Genomic DNA, 15238 nt, shown 5'->3' with positions numbered 1-15238 from the left:
TGGGGGGCGGGGGGCGAGAATTTCAAGATGCTTTGAGGAGCACACTTAAAACTGCAAATGGAGATGTTTGTGCTAAAAAAGTAACAGGGCCAAGAAAACATTAGTCAGATCTGGGACTTCATTCATTCCAATAATAACCCCTGGCACAGAAATGATTACGCATTTTGCAACACAGCCTTAGGGCAAGTCTGGGAAAGGTCTGTGTGGGCAAAATGAGTCTTTCCTAAACTGACCCAGCTTGCCAGCTCAACCCCCACATGTGCCCCTTGTATGGAGTCTTCCTTCCTTTCTTTTTCCTCCCTGCCTCCCTCCCTCCCTTCCTCCCTACTTCCCTCCCTCCCTTCCTTCTTTCTTTTTTTCCTTCCTTCCTATTCCCTCCTTCCTTTTCTCTATCTCTCCTTGTTCTCCTCCCATCCCCATCCTCCCATCTCTCTCCATGGCCTTATGGATTCCATACAGTGTGCAGGGAGTTTATCAGACAAGTCCATCAGGAACTGTTAAGGGTAAGAAAGAGACAAGAGTCTTGAGGTCATCATAAATGGTTGGGTTTCCCAACTACCTCATTCATTTATGTTATCTAAGTACTAAGATCAAAGTATTTACTAATTTATAGTTCAAATATACATAACTGTGTGTGTTTGTGTATACGAAGAAGTTTACACTTATTTGTGGGTCTGTGTATATATAAACACTGATGGATTTTTTTCCTGAGTGAACGGATGTTGACCTCTAACTGTGGTTCAGGGGAAACTTTATGTTCTACTTTTTCTCTGGAGAAATAAAAAGATTATTAAGGGTTGTGGTGGTGGTGGTGGAATTGTGCATGTGTGAGTATTAGGTAATATTTGGTGGAAATTTGGGGGATTTTTTTCTTTGTAATCTTCCAAATAAGTCTGTTTATGTCATAGTTACTTGGAATAAATATCCTTCTTTCATAAGCATGTTGTGTATTTCCAGAAAATCTTTTTTTTCTGAAAAACATGTTATATACATAACTATTTTATAGAAATAAATCTTTGTCTTTCAGTGGGTTTTTTTTTCTTAGCTTTATCTGAAACACAATAGATTTAAGCAAGATCATATATCTGCTTACTACATTAACCATGTTATTAAGTTCCCCTTAAGAATATAGTACAACAACAACAAAAAAAGAATATAGTACAACATTGAAGAGTTGCCTGAAAACAGATAATGTTTAAAATTTTATATAAGGAATAAGCATTTCATGAATCCAGCAAATTCTTTGAAAATATGTTAAGCTTTTATTGTAAAGTATTACTCTCTCCTAGCCAGCCATGTGATAGTTTTTCTTTGATAGGATGTAAGCCACTGCAGATGTGGAAGCATAAGGTGCTCTGCAACCTCTATCGAGCACTGTGCAATGCATTTACCCTTTTCTTTGTGGTTACTGGCACCAAATTCCCACCAGCACAACTGGGGATGTTGGTTTGCTGAGCCATTCACAACTATGTAATTGATTCTTCTCCAGCTTCACCAAGCATTGCAAAATGCAGTCCAAAAGTACAGCAATTCTTTTTATCAGATTGGCATTTCCTGCCACAGAAGCACCATTGTGGACACCCCCAGTGTTTTTATTTTCCTCTGCTAGAGTTTTAATATATCTTTTACTTAAGTCTAATATGCGTTCACATACCTTGATGTCTTGGTTTTTCAAAAGTATAGTGCAGTAACATCAACCCTCATATGAGTCCAAATACAAGCTTCAGTAAACTCAGTTTCTGGGCTATATTTTTTCTCAAGATTGTGAAAAATATTTCTTTCTTTCTTTCTTTCTTTTCCTTTCTTTCTTTCTTTCTTTCTTTTTCTTTCTATTTCTTTTGTTACTGGGGATCAAATGCAGGACCTTGAGCTTGCCAGGCAGGTGCTGTGCCACTGAGCTAAATCCCTGGCCCTGTGAAAAACATTTCTGATGAAGCAAACAGATTTTATTGTAAAGAAGTAACCGGAGATAATCTACTAATCAGTCAAAACTTCTGGAAGAAAAACTCTATTACTATATATATTCTTCATCTTCCACAAGATTGCCTCTACTTTAAATTACCTTGTTGGTTTAAATTTAATGATATCCTGGGGTTGGTGATGTAGCTGAGAGGAAGAGTGCTTGCTTACCCTGCCCAAGGTCTTGGGTAAGATACCCAGTATAGTCATCAGGAGATAAGATTTGAAGATGCAGTTTAAAACTTTGTTTTAATAATAATAATAATAATAATAGCTACCATTAAGCATTTATTCTGTCTGGCATTGTTGCCTAACACTTTACATTCTCATTCACATAACTGCAAAAGATGGGTGTTAATATCCCTAGGAAACTGAAATTTGCATAGACTAAGTAATTTTTCAGAGTTATAGAACAAATACACTGTACAGCAATTATCTGAACATAAATTTGGCTAGTTCCAACCACCAAACACTTGGCCCTGTGATGTGAAAGGACTCAGATTAGTGATTTATTTTGTAATTGTTCTCTTTGGAGGCAAGCTTGTTGATAGAGATGTTTATTTTGTAAATTTTAATGGCTTATGTGAAATAATTTGGTAATTATTATTTTACTTATTTTATTAGAGGAAAACATGGGACAATCTTTATGACATTTGAATTCATGGATATTACACAAAGGGCTGTAAAATGATGCAGGCACTGTGGAAAAGAATTAAGCTGTTTTGTAAAAGATTACATAATCACAAAACTATTATATTTTCCCAACAATTCCATGCCTAAGTGTAAATCCAAAAGGACTGAATGCAAGGTATTTGTACACTAATGTTCATGACAGCATTATTAACAATAGCCAAAAGGTAGGATCAGCCCAAATGTCCATCAGTGAATAAATAAGCAAAATGTGGTGTACACATACAATGGCATATTATTACACCATAAGAATGAATGAAATTTTTATATGTGTTGGCACATAAGCAGACGTTAAAAACATTACATTTAGTGAAACTGACACGGAAGGAAAAATATGTGTACTATTCCATTTATATGAGGTACCTAGAGTTGTCAAACTGATAAAGGCAGAAAGTCAAATGGAGTTTACAGTGACTGACAGTAGAAGGAAAGGCAAGTTATTTCTGAATGTCTTGAGAGTTCTTTGGGAGAAGGGGCTTATGAAAGAGTTTTAGTATTTTTTTTTTACACCCAAAAGTTTGCTTACTTGATAAAAATTCAGTCTATTATGAATGGAGAGAGAACCCTGGTTAGTGAAGTCTAAAGCTTATACAGTTGTAAAAAGCAGTCAAATACTACATCACAGATGCAGAAATAAAGTCAGTGTATGTCTCAGTTACTTTTCTCATTGCTGAGACAAAATGCTCAAAGTTAAGGGAGAAAAGGTTTATTTGATTCACAGTTTGTTGAGGTTTCAGTCCATACTCAACCGGCCCCAAGGCAGGTGGCATGTGGAAGGGCATCACAGAGGAGAAACAGTTCACGGTGGGCAGAAGGTAGCAAAGGAAGCAAGGGGCCTGTGAAGTTTTTTTCTGCTCCTTTCATGTCCCAACTAGGTTACCAGGATTAGGGCAGTGCCAAATAAATCAGTGGACTGATTTAGTAATCACCCACCCTTAATCCTAGCACTCTCAATCCTAGCATTGCACCATGAATCAATCACACACTCTAGATTCAGCCACCTCTGAAAAAGCCCCATCTATGACTGGATGAGGCTTTGGGGCACACATCTAATCACAAGTCATAACAATGTTTTAATTAATAAATCAAGAACTCCTCTAGGGAATTTTCCCTTTTTTTCCTATTATCTGTCTTCTTTTTGCTCTTTATTTATATTTATATTTCTCCCATAAGAGAACCCATGAGATGTCTAAGCTTGTGTTCCTGATTTATTTAACAGTATGGTTCCAGGTTAAGGTTTTAAATTTTTTAGGGGCTGCAGGATAACAAGTGTTTCTCCCGAAAGGCTCAGATATCTCAACAAAGAGTTAGGTATTAAGGACATATTTTAACGCTGGAATTTCTTAACCCTGAAAGAAAAGAGGGTCTTTTAAAACTAGGCCCACCTCAAATCAAAAGTTGGCTCAGGGATTTCCTTGCGGAAGGATGAATTTTTCAGGATATGGATTCAGTTTTGGACTCATGACTAAGCCTCTCTGTGAGACTATGCAAGGACTTGATCATAAGCCCTAGAGTAGACTGAAAGACAGTAAGAGAGTTCAAGACTTAAGGATCTATTGCTGCCTACTCCAGCTTTAGGATTTTCTGGTTTAGATCAGCCATTTATACTATAAACAGCTCAAAGGCAGGGCATAACACTGAGGATCCTTACTCAAAGACTGGGAGGCATTCCTCGGTCTGTGGTGTATCTTTCTAAGCAACTAAACTCTGCGCTATGCGGATGCCCTGGACCTGGACACCTCCAGGCTGTGGCTGCCACAGCACTCCTGGTTGATGAAGCTACTAAATTAACTCTAGGGCACCCGCTGGAGGTCCAAGCTCCCTGTTAGGTTCAAAGTATTCTCAAAGTTAAAAGACACCAGTGGCTAAATGAAGGATGGCTATCTGAATATCAAGCTCTCCTGTTAGAATCTCCAGAGATTACTCTCAAGGTGTGGCAAGGTTTAAACCCAGCAACTTTATTTCCTACCTCAGGAGGAGACAGCCTGCTTCACTCCTGTATGGAAACTATAGAACAGGTTTGTTCCAGCAGGCCTGACCATCAACCAGCCCTTGGACAGCCCTGAAGCAGACTGGTTCACTGGAGCAGTTAGGGAATAATGGGACTTGAGGGCAGGTTAGGCAATCATTAGCCTCAAAGAAGAGATCAAGGCAAAGCTGCTTCCCTCAAACACCTCAGCACAAAAAGCTGAAAATAAGGCCTTACCCAAGCCTCAGAACTGAGAGAAAACAGGCAAGGTAACATCTACACTGACTCAGATATGCTTTCTTAGTCCTTCCTGGCCAAGTGGTCATGAGGAGAGAAAGGAGATTCTTAACAGAAAAGAAAGAAGGAAAAAAACCCCTCTCCAATTAAGCATGTACCTGAGGATCTTTCCCTACCAGAAGCAGTGTGGCTACTGACCTATGTAGCAGTAATATACTGCAGAGGATGCCAAAAGAACAACTCTCCCATGATCCACGGCAAGCCGTCAGCAGATCATAGTGTCAAGTTTGCAGCACTGAAGGAGGCCTCACAGATGGCCTTAATACCTTGGACTCCAAGCCAAAGTGTAAGACCTTCCTATTCAGAGATTAAAAGGAACAGGCAAGACAGTGAGGCTATAAACCAAAGAAGAATGGCTTGGGGGTTAAGGAGGAAGATCACAAAGTTTATCACCTCAGGCTGATCAATGGAAAATTACTGAAGAGTCCATGGTTCTTTCCATCTAGAAAAGGAAGCACTGGCCTCCTTGGGCAATTGTGGTTTTGTGGAGAGGGGAAGCCTCAAATCCACTATTCAAGAAGTCACAAGGGCTTACCCCCATTGCCTCCACACTGACCCAGGAGGAAAAGGTGAACCTCCCCCTTTGCTTAACCCAGTAGAAAGGTGGGGCACCTTCCCTGGAGAAGACTGGCAACTAGACTTCACCCAGACACCCCCACACCATGGGAACAAATACCTCTTGGTTTTTGCTGACACCTTCTCTGGATGAACAGATCCCACCCAGACTGAAAAGGCTCAAGGAGTCACCAAAGACTTTTTAAAAGACATCATTCCCAGATTAGGACTTCCCAAGTCACTCCACAGTGATAATGGCCCTTCTATTGTCTCCAGAGGGACACAGAAAATTTTACAAGCCTTAAGAATAACTTACTACCTTCATACCTCTTGGCATCCTCAGGCATCCAAAAATGTTAAAAGGGCTGATTCAGATATCAAAACCAACTTGGCAAAATTAGACCAAGAAACCTCAGAGTCTTTCCTGAAACTGTTACCCATTGCTTTACCAAGCATCAAAATTGCCCCAAAGCTTCCCTTCAGCTAAGCCCTTATGGAAGCCTCTATAGGAGGCTATTTCTAACTTCAAATCTAGTCACTGACCTTAGAACACAGGAAATGATTAAATACATCATCAATCTAGGTCAGGTACAGAGGTTTTACTAGAATATGGCAGTAAAGCCTTCCAGCACCAGACTCTGCACTCATCACTGTAAAATTCAACCTGGTGATTATGTTTTCCTTAAAGTCTGGAAGAAGGAGCCACCTTCAGATCACCTCCTTCATAAATGGAAGGGCCTCTCCTACTAAGTTCTTTTAAGCACAACCACAGTTGTCAAGCTACCAGGACATATTTCTTAGATTTATTTATCAAGAATTAAACAGGTTAATTAAAGAGAAATCTGTTTCTCTTGAGACTTTATAGGATTGATTTTTATTTTTGTTTTTTTTTTTTTAGTCAGGGTCTCACTCTGTAGTTCAGGCTGGCCTTGAACTCACTATGTAGTCCAGACTGGCCTCAAACTTAGGGCAATACTCCTGACTCAGGCTCCCGAGTGCAGACTGGGATTACAGGTGTGTGCCACCACACCCAGCAAGACTTTATAGGATTGACACATCAAGGAAACAAAGACCTGTGACCAATACTCCTGCAAGCCTTCAGAAGACTTCCAGATTCTACCATATTTAGAAAAAATAAAAAGGCTGATTCAGGATAAATTAGATAATTTTATTCATCTTAAATATATCCTCTCACAGTCACGCTATGTCTGCTAAAATCAAAACCAAGGCTATTCATTTTTTTCTTAACCCTTACATTATTCTTCAACAGGGGAGCTTATGTTTTTGTTAACTGGGCCCAGCACTATGCCAAAAACATTAACAAAGATCATGCTGGGTTTGTGGACACTGGTCACTTCTAGTGCACCTGGACCATCATGGTGGGCATCTCCTCTGTAGGGAGATGATTGAATAAAGCTTCAAAAATTTATAGAACAGCAACAAAGTGCAGTGACAGATTTAAAACTTGCTACTGGGTCTGTCAATGGTCAATAAATGAGACTCTTCATCAAAAAGGCCATGGGAAAATTTTTCTGTAGTGAAAAGTCATTCTCAGATTGGAAATATAGAGACCCTGATCTACCTCAGACTCCTAGAACTCTCATAATGGAAGATAATCTTTGTTCCATTGACAGCTACTATGAGCAACTCAGCCAACTAGCACTCCTTCATTGAGAACAGCAAAAAATGTACTTATCATAAGTTGAGCAGTGGCATCTGAAGTATGGGATGGATTCCTACTCGAGGCTATAATCACACTATTGTGTTACAAGATACTGACTTGTTTGCCACTCACTGGAGAATAAGAGCTGGAATAAGATGCCAGCCCCAAATGGTATCCAGTGCCTCTGTGGCACAAACCTATGGCCTTAGTTGCCTCCAAGATAGATAAAAAGATGTATATTAGGGTACCCATGGGTATATGGGTACTGGGTTAAAACCACAGGTCAACCAGCTAACCCCAGGTTTGTGGCATTGATGGACCAAATTTGGTTTTCACTGGTACAGTCATTTGGCTGCTATCATTGTACCCCAAATAGGACTTGAGAACGTGATGGGACACACTGAATCTCTTACTAGCTATAGACAAAAAGCTCTAAATGACACTGCAGAGGATATTTTATTACTAAATTCAGAAGAAAAAAAATGATGAGAAAAGCCATTCTAGAAAACTGAATGGCCCTAGATATCCTAACAGAAGCACAAGGTGACACCTGTGCCATCATCAAAACAGAACCTTGTGTGTCCATTCCTGAAAACTCTGCAAATGTGTCCTCTGCATTACAAGATCTACATTCACAAATTGGTGCAATGTCAGACCCTCCCATAACCTTCAGTGACTAGATAGAATCCTGGTTTCTGGAACAACATGATGAAAAAAATTTTCTCATTTTTCTGGCAATGATACTGTGCATTGGAATTGTTTTGTGTGTATGATCCATTGTTGTGGGCTAATGTCTTGTATGCCCTTCCCTGTAATGGTTTTTGGAAGTCAGAATCCAATATTCCTATGTCTCCTATAGATCATTCAGGACAAGACTTTTGGTTGCTGTGTAGGCAGGATCAATGCCCCTCCTCAGCTTGGAGCTGGACCTTTGGGGCTTCTGCACCTCCTTAGGAATAAGGGATCAAAGTCTCAGGAGGGAAATGAGGTGGGATAGAAGACATAGAAGTTAGGTAGAAAGGAGACAAGGAAATCGTAACTAAAAAATTAAAAATTTTAAGAAGACTACAACTTCTAGGAACCAGGTGAAGTTACCCAAAGAAATGTGTATCAGCATTCTTTTGGTTAAATTTAGACTCCTAGCCTACCAGGCCCATCACACCCAAAATGTTTTAGGAATACTAAAAGTCCGTAAGTTGGCTTAATTGCAAAAGTAAAGAATGGAAGCCTGACCCCAAGATAAAGCACCAGGTTGAGCGAACTCAAAGAATGTTCATATTACCTATTTTAAAAAACCTGCCCATATCTGTAAAATGGATGAATACTCTGGGAAGTCACCTTCTTCTGGGCTTTCTCACCCCTTCAAGAGAGGTATAAATGTTCCCAGTTCCAAACTGTAAGGCATCTCATTTTTCAGAGTGCCCACACTCCACTCTTGAGTATGTCCTATATCTCTGTTTAAAAATCCCTTCCCAAGGCTCTTACTGACATTTCCCAGAAATGCCCTTTCTGTGATAGGAGTCAGTGACCCTACTGCAAAGATGTGAGTTAAATTCCTTGTTTCAGGGTCAGGGACCTTGAGACCCAGCCCAATGACCATCAATACCTGGAAATTATATCCACACTTACTACAACAAAATGTTATTTTAAAATCATTGAAGAGTTTTGTGGAGTGTTTGAATTTTTTTTTGTTAGGTTTTAAAGTTTCAATCAAATTTAATTTCTTTTATCATCAAAAGCATCATATTTTCCTTACTCTTAGGAGTCATTATTTTAATACAAAATAAACACATGCCTTGTAAAAGTTATATTTATAGATAAATATTTCTTCAGTCATCACTATCACTTCCTGAGTCACTCAGCTGCAAATCAATACATAGAGTATTCATCAGAAAGCCACTGTTGTCATGAAATCTCTCACGACCAGCATCTGTATCAGAAGTCCTGAACTGTGGTATGGCAGACATGGTAGGATGCCCTGAGACACAATTCTCTGGATTAGAAGACCTGCCCTCTTCATCATCTGATTCACTAGAACTATCCTCACTACTTGATGATGATGAACTTGTGGAATTTAATGAATCATCACAACTACTCATCTGGTCCATTAGACTAGCTTCTGCCTTTAGTTCTCTTTCAATGTCATCCATTAGGGATGTGGGGGCTATCTTGTCTTCGGATGGAGAATGCTTTATAAGACTGGGAGTCCTAGTTGAATTTTGTATTTGTTGCTGCTGTTCTACATGATGGTGAATTTTACTGCTTCCTTCAACTCTTGTTTTTTTCTCACAGTGATGTTGCTGCTTAGTTTTTCTAGTCGACATTCTCCAGTATCGTGGTTAATAATCAAAATGCATTCTTTTAAGTAACGCTTCTTTGAACCTTTGGAAACAGTTACCGGTGTAGTTTAACCTTCTATATTTGGCAGAGTTATTGTCACCTGTTCACCTTTGCCAACTTCAAGGTGTCCTTTCCTTCACAAGAAGTGTCAATAGAAGCAGGTTTGAAGTCGTAGCGTACAGTGTGGAAGGCGTAGCGCGGCTGCTTCTTGAAACTCTCGCCTAACTTGAGAACTCACTCGCTACGGCCCAAGTGCGCAAGTCTCGCTGGTCCATTCAACACTGTCCTCTCCCTCCAACTTTGCCTTCGCTACAATCTGCCACCTCAGGCCCAAGCAGCTCTGTTTGTGGTCCGCCGCCAGCGCAGCCACCACAGAACCCGCCCCCGGGTGTTTGAATTTGAATATTTACATTGACCCTTATGAATTATTTTCTAACCAAATTCTCAAACGCAAATGATCCTGGATAAAAAAGATGTCCATAGGGAATCTACTTGGAAGACTATAAAACAAATTTTACCAGTAATGGGCATTTAAAATGGAAAACTCGCATAATCTAAAAAGATTCACTAGCTCTCGGGTCCTTGTTTCGGGGCAATGAAGATTGAAGCTGACAAAACAGTGAACAGCAAGCAATGGGGAATGGCCAAATGTGTGTTTATTAGAAAGAATAAAAGAAAAGATCTCCACTAGTCAGAGAGGGGCATGCCACGAGGTGGACACCATAGAGTTTCGATTCATTGACTTTTTATACAGTTTTGGGGACCGCTGTACCTGACAGAGAGCTGGGGTGCTCCTGGTTGCAGGTAGGTCTTTGACATCCAGAGGGCAAACTGCTTCATTCACATCTTATTTCCTCCAGTGTCTGTCCCCTCTGGTTAAAGACCTGTTCTTTTGTCTCTTGCATTTCATTAGGTCTTGATAGTACCTTTTAGTAACTCACTTAGGCCCCACTTTTAGTTTATTTTAAATTAGCTATACAGGACCTGTGTCCTATCTGTCTAACTCCCCCATCTCCTGCTTCAAAACTATGGAGGGAAATATTGGTTCCACATCAGTGCCTCCTCACTTGTCATTCCAGAGTTGAGGAAGACATTACCCATGTAAATGTGAAGCCAGCTCTTTCAGGAAATTAGGAAGAAGTACAGCATGGGTAAACTCAGACACAAGTTAATGCATAAGATGAAACTGTCTATTACTTTTCATAGACTTAGTAAGAAAGCCCTCAAATCAAATGAACTTTTGTTAGATAATGTCTAATAAACAGAAACTTTTCAATTGCTCCCACTTCTCTACTTGAATAAACCATAAGAGATATCTGTTATCTCAAATTCTGCTAAGTAGAAAAACCAAGTAGAAGCTGTCCATCTCTGTAAGCCACTCTTATTTAAGAAAGCAGTCACAAGAACATTTTGGAACAAATCAATCATGAAAGCAGCCTTCACACTGATTATTGTTACATACTTTCTGGGAATTTACACAATTTAAGCTTTTAATGAGAACGCCCAGCAAGTCCTATATTGACATATATGCCACATTTTCTCCATGTTCAACCAACTCTAATTCCTAAAAGTCTTTAAGATCCTAATGTTTCTGGCTAGTTTCTTTACAAATGGTTCTCCAATTAAAAGTATTCCAGGTCCTTCTTGCCTTGAGCAAAGAATTGAATGAGACCACCCAAAACTGATGCCAAAATTTGTTTGAAATGTGAGGGGTGAAGTGGTATAGGAAGAACTAGTTCTGCAGAGCGAACTTGAGCTGAACAGAGAATAAAGGTAAAAGCAAAAATAAAAGTGTACTCTGTCTATAAATGCAGAGTGGACTACCCTGAACAGTTACAGTAGTGGGCTCCTTGTGGTGTCTGTGTCCTTATAAGTGTCTACATCTCATGGGAACCCACTAGAGCTTTTACATACGGGGTTCTGGGAAATATATGGCTCTGTCCTGGGATCTTGTAACTGACAGGTCTCACCTATTTCCCCAGCCAGCTTTGCCACATCCTTCATCCTACATCACTAACAAACTCAATAATTTTCATTACATTTTTTATGCTCTTTAGTACTTTTTACAACCTTTCTGAAACTGAAAATACTATTCCAAAAGTCAAACAACTAAATATAATTGATTGGCTAACACAAGCAAAATGCATGTTAACAGTTTTGAGGACACTTTTGTTACAGCTTTAAAATATTTCCTGAAGTCATGTGAACAAAAAAGCATTGGAATTTACGCTTTTTATTTTTATTTATTTATTTATTTTATTTCTGGTACCAGGGATTGAACTTGGGACCTTGCCCTTGTGAAGCAGGCAGGGGTATGCTTTTTAAATTGTTGAGTGATAGCATTTTTAGATTAATTTGACAACTTCTAAATGATATACAAACACAAGTACACATGTAGACATTTTAAATAATACATACATACATGCCAACATACATAAAACAAAGACTTAGATTTATAATTAATCAGGCTGGGGATTTAGCTCAGTGCCACTGCACCTGCCTCACAGGCGCAAGGTCTTGAGTTTGATCCCCAGTTCCAAATATAAATAAATAAATAGAATTTTAAAAAATAGATTTATAATTAATCAATCTTTAAAAATTACATAGTGGCATAATTTTTATGTTTACAATTCTAAGTAATACTTAATCCTAAATTTGCATGTCTGAAAGTTGGATTACTGGTTGTAGCAAGGTGAGAAATATACACGGCAAGGGAGATTGCTTGCCTAGTTAATTTGAGTTTGAATTTCCTGAAGGTTTTGTTTTTCTGCCTTAAATTATTTAGTCAATTTGAAAATTTTTGCTCCAGGTTTTAAGACATTTTTCATTGTGTTAAAATTTGGACTCAGGTGGTCACATCTTATCACAGCTCTATTGATCAAGGTCTTCAGTACGGAAAAAAAGAAATCAGTTTAGGAACAGTACTCCCCACTGAGAAGAACACAGAGGCAAGCCATGAGTATTCAGATTTCTCCATTTTTCTAGTTAAAGAACAGAGGTGAAAGGAGACAAAAATCAATTTCCAGCAAACAGAAGTTTTGACATATATTTTGAAATGCATCTCATTGAGAATGAAACAATAACTGTTAGGCAAAATGAAGGGAAATTTAGACCTCAATATAAGAAACTCACCAACATTAGACAAGTAGCTGGATGGTCAGTGCTCCAGAAGACTCTTGCTTGTACTTGCCACTAGTTCATAAAAGGACAAAGAAAGCAGCTATGGTTGTTATCCTGGCCAAAGCTACTCCAAAGAATTTTCTTTTCTTTTTCCAAAGAATTTTCTTAAGGACAGTTGCATGAAATCAGAGTGGTACGGGTAGTACAACTGGGGTTGTGGGACCACTTCTCCTCCATCACCTGGACTTGGACAACATCCCAGGGCCAATCCTGTCTCCATTGTCCTAATAGAAGCAGAAATAAGAATAACAAAGACCCAAGAAACTTCTGAAGCTCCAAGCCAGACCATCAGTGTGTTAAATACAATATTTTGACCTACAATAACATTGTCTCCATTCAAAATTCATTGAAGGTTCATACATGGGGACTGCATGTCATGCATGTAATTATAACAGTGAATTATGGCAAAGTACTGCACACCAGATACTCTTGAGATGACTCAGCGCCCTTTGGATCATTTTTATCTGGAGAGATCCAATGAAAGACAACCTAAGTGGGCCACACATCTTTCAAATCCAAAAGCCACCTTTTCTCTGTTATTCCCATCCCAGCTCTTCTTCTCCTGTATATGCCTCCTTTTTGTTTCTGCTGGCACAAACCTGCTTGCTCTGAGCACACCTTCCCATTAACTTCAATGAACATGGCTGATTTTTCCTTTTACCATCAGGGTGTACACTTGCAATTCTTTGCTTGACATACGCAAGAATCGGGAATCTATCTCTCGGGAAGTCATCACACACTGTGTCAATAGGGCACTTTCAGTTATACACACCACGTTCAATCGCAATAAAATCATATTTTCTAAGTCACAGGAAACTAAAATTTCCTAGGGAGCTGAAAAGTAGCGCAAGCACTTTTATTCCTGAGCAGTTTAACACAGAGCTCCTGAAACCACCACCAGTACCTCTATCCCCTTAAAATCTTTTAACCCTAACTTTTTTTGTTGTTTATAAAGGAGGGAGGAACTGTCCTCCAGATGCTAGAATGTTCCTGGAGTCCTAAACTTGGGTTCAGATGGCAGTCGTTCCCTTTTCCCATGTCTGCTGGCATGCCAAAACTGTTACCGCTCACTCAGGCTCATATGTTGAGATTCATTTGTTCACCACTGACTAATTCAAAGAAGGACATATATTTTGGTAAAAAGGAGAAAAGGATTTATTCAAAGCTAAGCGTGAGGAGGTGGAGGGGCCCATATGCCCCAAATCCCCGTCTTACTGTTTATAGGTGGGCAAGGGTCCTTTATAGTAAAGAACAGAGGGGGAGGGAGAACAGAGGGAGAATACAAATCTTCACACTTGCTTTACTACTTCCACCGTCTTCAGCTTATCCACCTCTTTCCAGGCTGCCAGCCTCCTGGGGCTGGCCATCTGTGTATTCTGTCACTTCTTTTGGGCAGAAGAGAGGAGGAAGTATAAGCTATGTGCTCAGCAGGAAGAAGTCTGGAGACATTTTTTTAAACCTCTAAAATAAAAAATCTAACTTGTAAAGTTTCATTTTGCAGTGCCAGTTACACGAATAGTCTTCTTTGTTCATGCTTAAATGATTTGGGAAGTTTAGAAGAAAGACTTCTAATACTTATATCTGTTTCTTTTATGTCAGTAAAACTGGGGAGGTAGCTTGGTGGTAGAGCTCCCTTGTTTTCAGTCCCCACTAGTGCTAAAAAATTACATATGTGGCTTGCATTGTGTCTTCACTGGACAGTTCTGATCTAAGAGGCATCTGTTCCACTGCTGAGAGTGGTACAGCACTTGCCTAGTAAGCTTGAGATGGTGGGTTGGGTCTAATCCCCATCGGTGATAAACCTAAAAGATTCTTGTAGACGATGCAACCTCTTGTTTCAAAAACCAGGAAACAGGCACACTGGTGGGTAAAGTGGCTTACCCAGATCACATGAGTCAGTGGTAGAGGCAGGGAGCCCCTGAATCCCACAGCTGTCTCTCACACACAGACACACACATCCCGCTAGCTTCTCTCTCCCCAGTTGCAGATGTTTGGCAGCAGTAGCCACACTTAGAGTTCAGGGTTTCTACAGTTCTGGGCATAGGAAAGCTCACCACTTGCAACTCCTTGCTTTAGTCTCTGCTCTCCACTTTCTGTCTGCACAGCTTCCAAATTCACCACTAAAAAGCATTTTTCAGGCCTTAAAGTAGACACTTCCCCTTTTCACCACCTCACATTAATTACTAGCTTTGACTCCACAGGAGCTGTGGTTTTAATGAAGTCTTGATATCTTTCCAAAACAAGTTTCAAAAATAAATTCTACTTAATTTTGCAGTGTGAATTTATGAAATTCACTAATAATGCCCTCCATTCCCCACTGTGCTTTCGCATCCTGGAAAACCACAGAAGCTCATAGAAGCTCAGTTGCTCCCTGGCTCATGCAGCCATTAAAAAAAAGTTAAGATTTACCCAGCACCAGCAGAGTTTTGCTCATATAAAACATGTTTTAAGTAAAATAAAATTATCTGTTTTCATGTTTTAATAAGATATTTGACAATTATAAAAAATAGTATTATTTATAATATTATTATTTATTATTTATTATTATTATCATCCAAAATATTTAGGTGACATTCCTCCTCATC

The 15238-nt window shown here is 39.4% G+C and overlaps 2 pseudogenes; both read right to left on the bottom strand.

Annotated features, from left to right (window-relative positions):
• Window positions 1–1364: 1364 nt before the first annotated feature.
• LOC110346549 (coiled-coil domain-containing protein 126 pseudogene) lies at window positions 1365–5456 on the bottom strand (annotated as a pseudogene).
• A 3386-nt stretch (window positions 5457–8842) lies between these two features.
• Window positions 8843–14020, bottom strand: LOC101707945 (ELL-associated factor 2 pseudogene; annotated as a pseudogene).
• Between the last annotated feature and the right edge of the window lie 1218 nt (window positions 14021–15238).

The sequence above is a fragment of the Heterocephalus glaber genome, unplaced genomic scaffold, assembly GCF_053883595.1.
Source record: "Heterocephalus glaber isolate CG9 unplaced genomic scaffold, H.glaber_assembly_v1.0 deba00000896, whole genome shotgun sequence".
Taxonomy (NCBI): domain Eukaryota; kingdom Metazoa; phylum Chordata; class Mammalia; order Rodentia; family Bathyergidae; genus Heterocephalus; species Heterocephalus glaber.
Note: the sequence above shows the minus strand (reverse complement) of the source record. Positions and strands in the feature narration are given on the sequence as shown.